Raw genomic sequence first — 10770 nt, forward strand, 5'->3', positions numbered from 1 at the left:
GGATGAAAAAAATGACACAACTATGCACAAGATACACTTGTTGGCAGTAAATATGCATTTCTATTGAAAGTTCACCAAATGATATGTAGTCCATAAGTGGAACCATCTAGACGTTGGCACCAATATGTAATGCCCCGTCAAGGAACCCAAAAGAAATTAACCAAAATCATGTACTAAGTTTGCTAATTTTTTTTTTGAAAGATTAAATCAATCAAGAGATAACAAAGAGGAAGCAATGACACACATACATATATAAGCAATACAATAGAAGTTACATCTCTCAAGGGTTCCATAATGTTGGATTACCCACATAAGTTTACTTAAGATTAAATTTGATAATAAACAAAGTTCATGTCATAGAATAACTACATGTACACAATAGCATGAAATAATATACAAGTACATAAGATGCCACATGACATAACCATAATGCATACTCATCCTCTACACATGTCGTACGGTATGAAATACTAAAGATATACATCATGATAAGATACAACATCTTGTAGGATCTCACATAACCAAAGTACAAAATGCCAGAATATGACCATAGAACATAATCACAATATAAAAAGAAATAGAACAATTGTGTAAGGTACATGCAACATCGACATCCAACTGTCGAGTCTCAATGGTAACAAAAACACTACCACTCGACCTCAAGGAACCTAAATGGCCCACTCTCACCATGTTGAGGAGATAATTTGAAGTCTCAAACGAATAACAATCCAAAAGTCAAACAAGAATCTAGGTTAAGGAATCTTGATAGCAATCTATCTCAAAGGTACCAAGTACACAAGTAACATCTAATCCCAGAGGCAAGCAAAGACACTTAGGAAACCTAAAACACATGTGGGAAAGTGTCATCACATGAATCAACTCTAAGGTTACACTAACAATCTCTCTGGACTTTGACCCCCTAGTGACCCTATGAGACATCAGTATCCTTTCTTATAGAAGGTATACTAAAGGGAAAGTCGCAACCAATCATCTTGTCTACTCCCTTCCTAGCCTGTACTAGCACTCAAGGCATTACAAGGTAACAAATTGACTCTTGTTAATTTATTTTAACTCCATTGATGAAATGGTATCACTTATTAATACACCTTATAATGGCTTACCCAGGCAACCTCTTTAGGGCTCTAACCTCCATTGCAAGCGACTTCCCAGCATACACACATATAACCTACCCTAAGCTCATAAAGTATATGTAATGTCCCCATTTTAGCAGTTGACCAAGTGTGTGTGCGTTAGCCTTGTTCTACATGGTCCCGAGGGCTAACGAAGGGTTTAATGGGATCTTGGAGTGTTTTGGCCTAGTCATTTCCAGTTTGGGCCAAAACGAAGTTGATTTACTCAGTTTCAGGCATACTTACTATCTTTAGTAAGTCGGCAGGACATAGTGCAGGTCAATTTTGGTGATTGGATTCGATACTCCTCGGTGAGAGCTTTCCGATGAGCTATCACTCGCATTATTCGGAGTCCGATTGCTAATACATTTTAATGCCTGAAGTTTTATTAAAGTAACGTCTAATTTAATTGTAAAATATTAAAGTGTTACTTTAATATTTATTTTATGGTGATGTGTACCCAAGAGAGACATAAGGGGTATTTTAATATATGTTTTATATTACACATCTTTTATCCCACATTGCCCATATGAGTTGAGCGAACCCGTGGGAATAGAATAAAAGGAAGCATTTGTGGCTTCATTAGACAGGTTGAATAGGAGAAGAAATTGGTGCGTGAGTTGTAGCTTTGTTCTTGGCATTTGAGGACGTCTATCCTCTCTTGTAACATTCTAGACGTCATTCCCTTGGGGTTTGGCCTTTGGAATTCTTTCTTATTGGCTTCATTATCAGGCAGTCTAGTTGCATTTCCGGCTACAGGCAAATTTGATACTTTGCTCATATCTTCTTCACTACTTGTCCAACGCTTATGCCGCTTGGAGGGAATGGTATTATGAAGGTAGTGGACTGATTGGAGGACAGAGTATTATAGCAGCAAGTTCGTAAGCATGGGCTAGAGTATTATGACAATATTTCTGAAGTAATTAGTGAGTTGATAAATCTACCATGTATTTGGTTTTATGAATTTTGAAAATAACATTTTATTAGCAGCAGTTCATTTCCACTTTGCATATTATTGTAGTTTCTTTCTTGTTTATGTTGTATGATACCAATTCCATGCACGAAACACAACAAACAAATAAACGTTTGATTTCCGGAGTTATAAGGGGTTTTAAGAAGTTGAATGCAAACTGTTTGACATAATTCCTTTCAGCAATTTGGTTTAGTTTTTGGGACATCCAGGGGTGCCCATTACAATATATCTAATGAAATCCCAATAATCCCATCAGTCCTGTACAAGTAATTAAAAAACACCAATAGATAAATTATTGAAACCTCAAAGGTCACACTAAGAAAATCACAACGCACAATCTTACAAAGAAGGGTTGGACCTCATGGGTATATGCACTGAGTTGTTGTGCCAAAAAGGTGACAACCTTTCCTTTTTTTTTTTCCATTTTTGAATAGCGCATACGCGCTATGGCTTGGGTAACCCGAGCCATAGCGCGTAAGCGCTTTAAAAAAAGAATTTTTTTATAAATGGGTTGCATACTTGCAGCCCATTTATTTTCTCTGTTTTTAACCTTCCTCCAATAGCAGCGCGTACACGAATTGGAGAAAACAGAGCTTTTCACCACCCGCCTTGCTAATATGCCTCCTCGCCAACGAAATTCGAGATCATGAGCATGCCCAAGCCGTATGTGATCTAAATTTCATTTTGCATTGTTTGATATGTTTTTAATATTCTTTTGTAGGTTTTTTATATTGTTTTGTAGGGTTTTTACAATTTTTCTTTAGATTTGTTTATTTATTTAGATTTCAATTGATTTTTTATCAGGAAATGTCAATAATCAACTAGCAAATCCCCAAGAAGCTCAAAACCCTCAAGAAAATCAAAACCAAAACCCTCCCCAAGAAGAACAACAAATTTCGCAACCTGAACCAATTGCAAGACCTCCGCCTGGCACACAAGAAAATATAATAAATGAAATAGAAAGAGGCAAAGCTGAATTAGAAAGACTCATTGGTCGGTTGAAAGAATTTGGACAAACCAATCTAATGAGGGCTCAATTGGCATCGTCCTTCGAATCTATTAAGACCCAGATAGCTTCAGTTAGTGGTCAGTTAGATGTTTGGTGGGTTAAGAGGGATGGACAAAATTGATTTTATGCAAATAAATTGTCATATCAAGATGTTAAAAAAAAAGATATACCAAAAGGTAGAATATGTGCATTATTTAGAAAACCTGGCGAACAAAATACTGTTAGAGAGGTCACTAAATGGTTCCCCATCCATTGGTGCATACACGATGCTATTATAAATAATTTTTGGGATAGATGGTGGATGGTTTTTGATGCCCCTCCTTGCAACAATCACGAGGTCCCCATGTATTTTTTAAATAAATTGTATTGTGAGTTTGTCCTTGGGGAGATCTCCAATTATTTTGATATATTAGAATTCCAAGGTAGAGGTGGGGGGTCATCATTTGAGAGGCCGGGGGCATGTCGTGACCCTAATGTAGTTAGAGCACCTGTGGTCAAGCCACAAGGTGAGCATGTGACTATTCCTTCAGTTGTGAAGGTTCGAACATGTAGAGGCCAGCGCTTTAGGGATCATTAATGCTTTGACGTAGACGCTCATCCATTGCACAAGTCCATTAGTTGAGGGGGAGCGTTCAGTGCGCTCGGGTCACATGTGCACATCATGTGGATCCTTATGCACATTTGGCATGCATGCTGGAGATGGTGCGAATGATGGGCTCATCACTGATTAGTTCCTGAGTGACACATTTGACATTGACACACAGGTAAATTACAATTATAATTTACTAATTTGATCACATTTCATATGTATAGTAAATGATTAATTAATTAGCATCTATTGACATTGTTCAAAATTTAGGACCAGAGTGTTGGCGAGCCTAGTAGCAATCCTCCCCATTTTTTGCCCCGTCCACGAGTCCAGAGATATGTATTGATTTAATCATTTAAATTAATACATATATTTATTAAGTAATCATATTAAGGATTGACAAAAAAAATTATGCATGTGCATCAATTCTCTACAAGACCGTCGACATTTACTATGGACTCAGTGCATAGACATCATATGAGCTACATAGAGGTACATTTTTTTCATGTTAATTTAATTCATTTGATTATATTTGTTTCATGTTTCATGTTACATGTAACGTGTATTGTATGATATGCAGCTCATGACATCGGACACTCCTCCTCATCTCTGATAGTTCGTCGATCATGGAGTGGCTGTAACTATGGCTAGCTCACAGCCATTGACTGAGGTATGAAAGAATTTTCTTGGTTTTAGTTGTTTTTTATAATAGTTAGTATCAAAATTTCTAATGTTATTTATAAGTGATTATATTGATTGAATTGTTGTAGGGTCTCGTTACACCTGATCGTCCACGAGCCTTCGAGGTGGACTTGTAGAGTGACTATTTGATGGCGGTAAGGAAATAATTAATTTTGTGTGTACATATATTTGATTTCAACATATAATAATTATTGATTCATATCTACTTTGTTTGTATTAGATCAAGTTAGAGAAGAGCCTCAACAAGAGGATGAGCGAGCATATCAGGAGGACCCCATCATCTCCACCGTCTCCCTCCACACAATGATAGAAGACATCAAGAGATTTGTTTCCTTCCCCTCATGGGAAGGAAAAGATATAGTTGATAGACACACACACACACACACACACACACACACACACACACACACACACACACACACACAATGCATTAGTGGACATATTCAATATACATTTGATGTATATATGGCATTTTATATTTGATGTATGTATGACATTTATTTGATGCATGACATTATTCAACTTATGACATTATTGGTTAATATATGATATGTTTGTTCATGTGGTTATCATTTTATATTATATGTTTGTTCATGTATGACATTAAATTAGATATGTTCATGTATGACATTAAATTATATATGTGCATGTATGACATTAAATTAGATACGTTCATGTATGACATTAAATTGAATACCTAATCAGTTCAAAAATTTGATAGAATATTGATTAACAATAAACTTTATCACTGTTTAAGCATAAGTTAATCATTTCCAATATGTCATCGTCATATGATTTATAATCTTGTTCATGTTTAAAGTCTTCCTTCTCTGTCATTTGTTTATCAAGTTTAATTCAATACCTAATTAGTTTGAATTTTTGATACAATATTGATCAGCAATAAACTTTATCAGTCAAGATCAATCTCACAAAGTTTAAGAGGTGTTGCTTGATAGCTTGACTTGTTTCTGAGGCAGTCACAAAAGGATCAAATGCCCTAGAAAGAAATCCATTACTGTAATATACCTAACACTTCCCTTAACAAAAATAATATTTGTTGCCAGTTTATTCCAAATTGAAGCAATCAAATTCAAAATACACTAAGCATTAGATAAAATAACTGATAATATAATGCAGGCCTCAATAAGCACAATAACAATGCAAGATCTATAATGGTATTACCTACAAATCAACATTGCAGCAATCCTACCCTTTATAGTATTAACCCAATGCATAAAGTGATATTATAACTATGCTCCTACCCTCTATTTCACTCATATATTTTATGTCTTAAGTTTTCTGTGAGGATTAGTGGTATGGAAAATACCTTGGGAGGGACCACTAGATCGCAAGAGTTGTGTTATCTTGTGTTATCCAAGGTCAAATTCTTCAACTACACCAACTTTGTATTCATACAAACAATAATCAACCATGCAGGTGTCTTAGATTAATGTGTAGATTAGATTCATTTTAGTACAATGCAATGGTCATAAATGATTCTTTCTATGTAAAAAAATTGTAAATTTAATTATTCAGGTTAATCTTAAATATTATCAAATTAATATATTGTATTACCAACATATAAAATATTATTGTACAAACATGCATTGAGTCCACTCTGAAATTGCTATGAGAGAAGAGTGTTAATCAACAATTTAAATATTTAAAAAAGTTAGAATTAGGCTATGTAAGATTTCCCTTGCATGTCATAAAAAGGACTTAAGATGGGGTATGATGCAGAGTATGCATAAGGAAGCACCAAACAAATCAACCTACCACCCATATTCTCCTAACTCCAAAAGGACTAAACAAGGGTTATGACTCACTTCCAAATGAATACAGCATAGGTAATACAACTTTCCAACAGGTTACAAACTCCACTCACCCAAGGGAGACAAGAATCTGACTTCCCCTTATTGGATCAACAATGACCTTCTTCCCACAAGGTAACAAAGTGGCTTTTGATGTTCCAAGACCTCCCAACACCAAAAGTGGTTTGGGGCAACTTCAATACAACCAAAATAAGGTAAATGTAAGAACCCCAAATAGGCTCTACGCTGATCACTGTTTGTTTCCCTGGGTGTAATAATTGTTTTTGGTTTGTTTTTGAATGTTTTAAGCTGTTTTTGGGTTTTTGAGTTGATGAAAAGAAAAGAAAAATATTGAAAACTAATCTACCTCAAATTATAACTCAAATATGATTATAATGCTAATCAAATTCATTAATTCAGATGGCTCCTAATGTTTGTACAATACTTATTGTTGGAAGCATACATTAAAAACATCATCATTAATAGTTGAAAAAACCCTGATTTTTGTCTCCGATACGCAACCACGCTGCTGGTTGCTTCCTCCTTGGGCAACGCCTATCAAAAACCGCAATATTAAATCTCTAATTTTTAATTCACTGTAGCGCTGTACTGTTCACAGCACTGTAGCTGCTGTTATAACCCCTTCCAACCTGTAAACAGATTCATCCACTTTTTCCCTACTGAAACACAATATTGACTCTAGAATGAAGTCAACTCACAGGCAAAATTCAAGTGATATTTCACACCCTCAAATTGCATCAACTCTGAAGATACTACATTCTCCACAGTCTGAATTCTTCTTAAACTTGTACAAACCCTTGTTGCCACAACTTCAAGAAATTTCACAAGGCAAAGTTTTTAAGCAATTCTCATAACCTGCTCTTGAAGGAAGACAAGGTTTGTTTATAAGGACTCCTCAACTCCAGAATGAGTCTCCACGCTCAATGTGGGATAAAAGATATAATAATAACATAAAAAATGTTATTACATTAAAACTTAGAAAACCCCTTTTAATTTTTCCATAAGCTTGGACCCACAATTAATTGAAACGATGGCCCCTTTTATGATATCATGACCCTCACTTAAGTTATATATTATAACTTAACAATATAGGCTCAAAACCAATAATGTTTATTTTAACTAAATAAACATTAATATCTCCTTTATTACTCAACATTTTTGAATGTCGTTTGGACTGGGAGCTAACATGATAGAACTGCATATGACCATACCCCTTTTCTAAAAATAGCAGGGGTCTATCTTTATAACTCCAAAACTACTAAAAATAGCCTAACCAAGCCAAACTCAAAGGAAAACTCATCATAAACAAACTCTGGCAACCCAAAAGAGTACTCTGCTTTGGTCCTTGGAGGATCTCCACACCAAGGTGACCCTCTATCCAATCTTATTAGCCTACGAGGGTCTCTGATAGGCTAATCACTATGATGAAAAGAACTATCAATCTATGCTCTGAAATGTTTGGCACCATGACTGCCAACTGCTGAAAGTCACCAATGAAATACTCCAAGTTGCCTATTTGTTTCAGCTGTGCTAAGTCCCGGAAGTAAGTCTCTGGATCTTTCTTGTCAAATATTTCAACCAACCTATCCACGAAGTCCTGGTATTTTGTCACTTGGTTATGCTGAAGTGTTACCATACCATGGTACCACCAATCATGTGCTATTCCCTCCAAATGCAAGGTGGCATATTTGATAGCTTCAATCTTTGTCATTGGCCTCAGTGCCAAAAATGTGTCAAGCTTATGAATCCAAACTTGAGCTGTCATCTTACCACTCCCATCAAATGTAAGCATAGTAAGCTTGCCTGTAGCCCTCTTCAGCTCACTATTTTGACCTCTAGGCCTCCTATCTTGTCTGAGTGACTTGTAATGCTCTCTCCTCTGATTTACAAAGCGTTCAAAGGTCATCCTCTCCCGAACCTACGGAGCTAATAATTCCCATTCATCATTTGCAGCCATGAGTGCATCTGCGAATATGGGGTCTCCTGTCGCCTCCTCTATCGGAGCTTCTTCTGGCTCCTCCGGAACAAATGTAGGGCGTGTAGGCCTATCAGATGTTCTGGAATGGGTCCGTTGTGGTCTCTGATTACCTGTAGCACTCCTGTTATCTCCCTGTTCTCTCGGCTCCCCATTTTGTCTAACAGGTGGGTTCATCCTTTTTACCATAGTAGTGAGTGCCTGTAATGCCTGTGCCATCTGCTGCTGCCCTGTAACCATAGTACGGTAGAATTCTCTGGTATCCTGATCATCATTATTCCTCCTATTTCTAGGTGGACTACCATCATGCCTCTCTTCCATATTTCCTGTTTCCTGTAACTGTTCTCTTTCAATCAGAGCTCTCCTACGAGTATGGTACCTGTGTGGTCCAATTTCCAGTGGCTGCATATGACTCCCCAAACCCTCAAGATGACAGGAATGAGGCTTTGATACTAATGTAAGAACCCCAAATAGGCTCTACGCTGATCACTGTTTGTTTCCCTGGGTGTAATAATTGTTTTTGGTTTGTTTTTGAATGTTTTAAGCTGTTTTTGGGTTTTTGAGTTGATGAAAAGAAAAGAAAAATATTGAAAACTAATCTACCTCAAATTATAACTCAAATCTGATTATAATGCTAATCAAATTCATTTATTCAGATGGCTCCTAATGTTTGTACAATACTTATTGCTGGAAGCATACATTAAAAACATCATCATTAATAGTTGAAAAAAACTTGATTTTTTTCTCCGATACGCAACCACGCTGCTGGTTGCTTCCTCCTTGGGCAACGCCTATCAAAAACTGCAATATTAAATCTCTGATTTTTAATTCACTATAGCGCTGTACTGTTCACAGCACTGTAGCTGCTGTTATAACCCCTTCCAACCTGTAAATAGATTCATCCACTTTTTCCCTACTGAAACACAATATTGACTCCAGAATGAAGTCAACTCACAGGCAAAATTCAAGTGATATTTCACACCCTCAAATTGCATCAACTCTGAAGATACTACGTTCTCCACAGTCTGAATTCTTCTTAAACTTGTACAAACCCTTGTTGCCACAACTTCAAGAAATTTCACAAGGCAAAGTTTTTAAGCAATTCTCATAACTTGCTCTTGAAGGAAGACAAGGTTTGTTTATAAGGACTCCTCAACTCCAGAATGAGTCTCCATGCTCAATGTGGGATAAAAGATATAATAATAACATAAAAAATGTTATTACATTAAAACTTAGAAAACCCCTTTTAATTTTTTCATAAGCTTGGACCCACAATTAATTGAAACGATGGCCCCTTTTATGATATCATGACCCTCACTTAAGTTATATATTATAACTTAACAATATAGGCTCAAAACCAATAATGTTTATTTTAACTAAATAAACATTAATATCTCCATTATTACTCAACATTTTTTAATGTCGTTTGGACTGGGAGCTAACATGATAGAACTGCATATGACCATACCCCTTTTCTAAAAATAGCAGGGGTCTATCTTTATAACTCCAAAACTGCTAAAAATAGCCTGACCAAGCCAAACTCAAAGGAAAACTCATCATAAAAAAACTCTGGCGACCCAAAAGAGTACTCTGCTCTGGTCCTTGGAGGATCTCCACACCAAGGTGACCCTCTATCCAATCTTATTAGCCTACGAAGGTCTCTGATAGGCTAATCACCAGCTAAAGTGATGTCTCTAGCTAGAAGGGGACATCACAGTAAAACACTGATTGGAACCCCTGTTAACAACCTATAATGCAAATTGTTGTAACAGACCTAGTAGGCTATTAGGTCTCTTATCATTGTTTTCCACCAATAACACAAAACTATTACAAAGGACTTGGCAAACCAAAGATAGTTTTAGATACCCTTTTTGAAGTATTAAAGGACTCCAAAGTTACAAGACCCTACTCCATTCCAACATGTCTTAATCCCAACCATGCACTCAGGCCTTATTAACAAGTTTAGGCGTGGTCTACAAGGCAATGATCAAGAAATGGGTTCATGGGATCAGTCTTCCAACTCCAAAGTGTTCTTCTAACCCAAATGAAGTTGTTTCACTATTTCACCAAGTCCTTAACTCCTATTCTTCATATTTCTCCATCAAATTGCACAAACAAGGTCTAATAACGGGCAATATTTGACCTAGGGCTTGCCTTCATAAACCTCTGTTGCAACCTCCTGTCTCTAGTCCTTTGAAATATGATAGTACACTACCCTAGCACGCTCCATGCAAAATTGGAAGAATTTCCAATGATGGAGTTTCAAACTAGGGCCATTTCTTTGGCCAAACCCTTGTTTTGAGGGTTTCTCAGGCAATGACCAAAAAAATTCTATAACTTGAACTCCTAGATTGATGGAACCCTAAAACCAACTCCAAAACTCCACAAATAAATAGTACTATCTAACCAATGCAAAAAATTTCATCCTCCAGTCCTTTCAGGCCGTACTCTACAGAAAAACTAGTCAGAATAACTCAGAAACAATAGATTTTATTAATTCAAAAGGCAAGTAAAATGTTTTATCTCATCCATTGGATGCTTAGAGCTTTTATAGGCCTTT

General features: G+C 36.4%; 1 long non-coding RNA gene across 1 annotated transcript; it reads left to right on the plus strand.

Moving 5' to 3' along the window:
• Positions 1–2415: 2415 nt before the first annotated feature.
• Positions 2416–4983, plus strand: LOC149546526 (uncharacterized). Its single transcript, XR_016353744.1, has 3 exons — positions 2416–4371; positions 4472–4537; positions 4624–4983. It is a non-coding gene; the product is annotated as an uncharacterized LOC149546526 (long non-coding RNA).
• Positions 4984–10770: the final 5787 nt, after the last annotated feature.

Source organism: Cupressus sempervirens, chromosome 7 (genome assembly GCF_028749045.1).
Source record: "Cupressus sempervirens isolate cs-2001-9-10 chromosome 7, ASM2874904v1, whole genome shotgun sequence".
Taxonomy (NCBI): domain Eukaryota; kingdom Viridiplantae; phylum Streptophyta; class Pinopsida; order Cupressales; family Cupressaceae; genus Cupressus; species Cupressus sempervirens.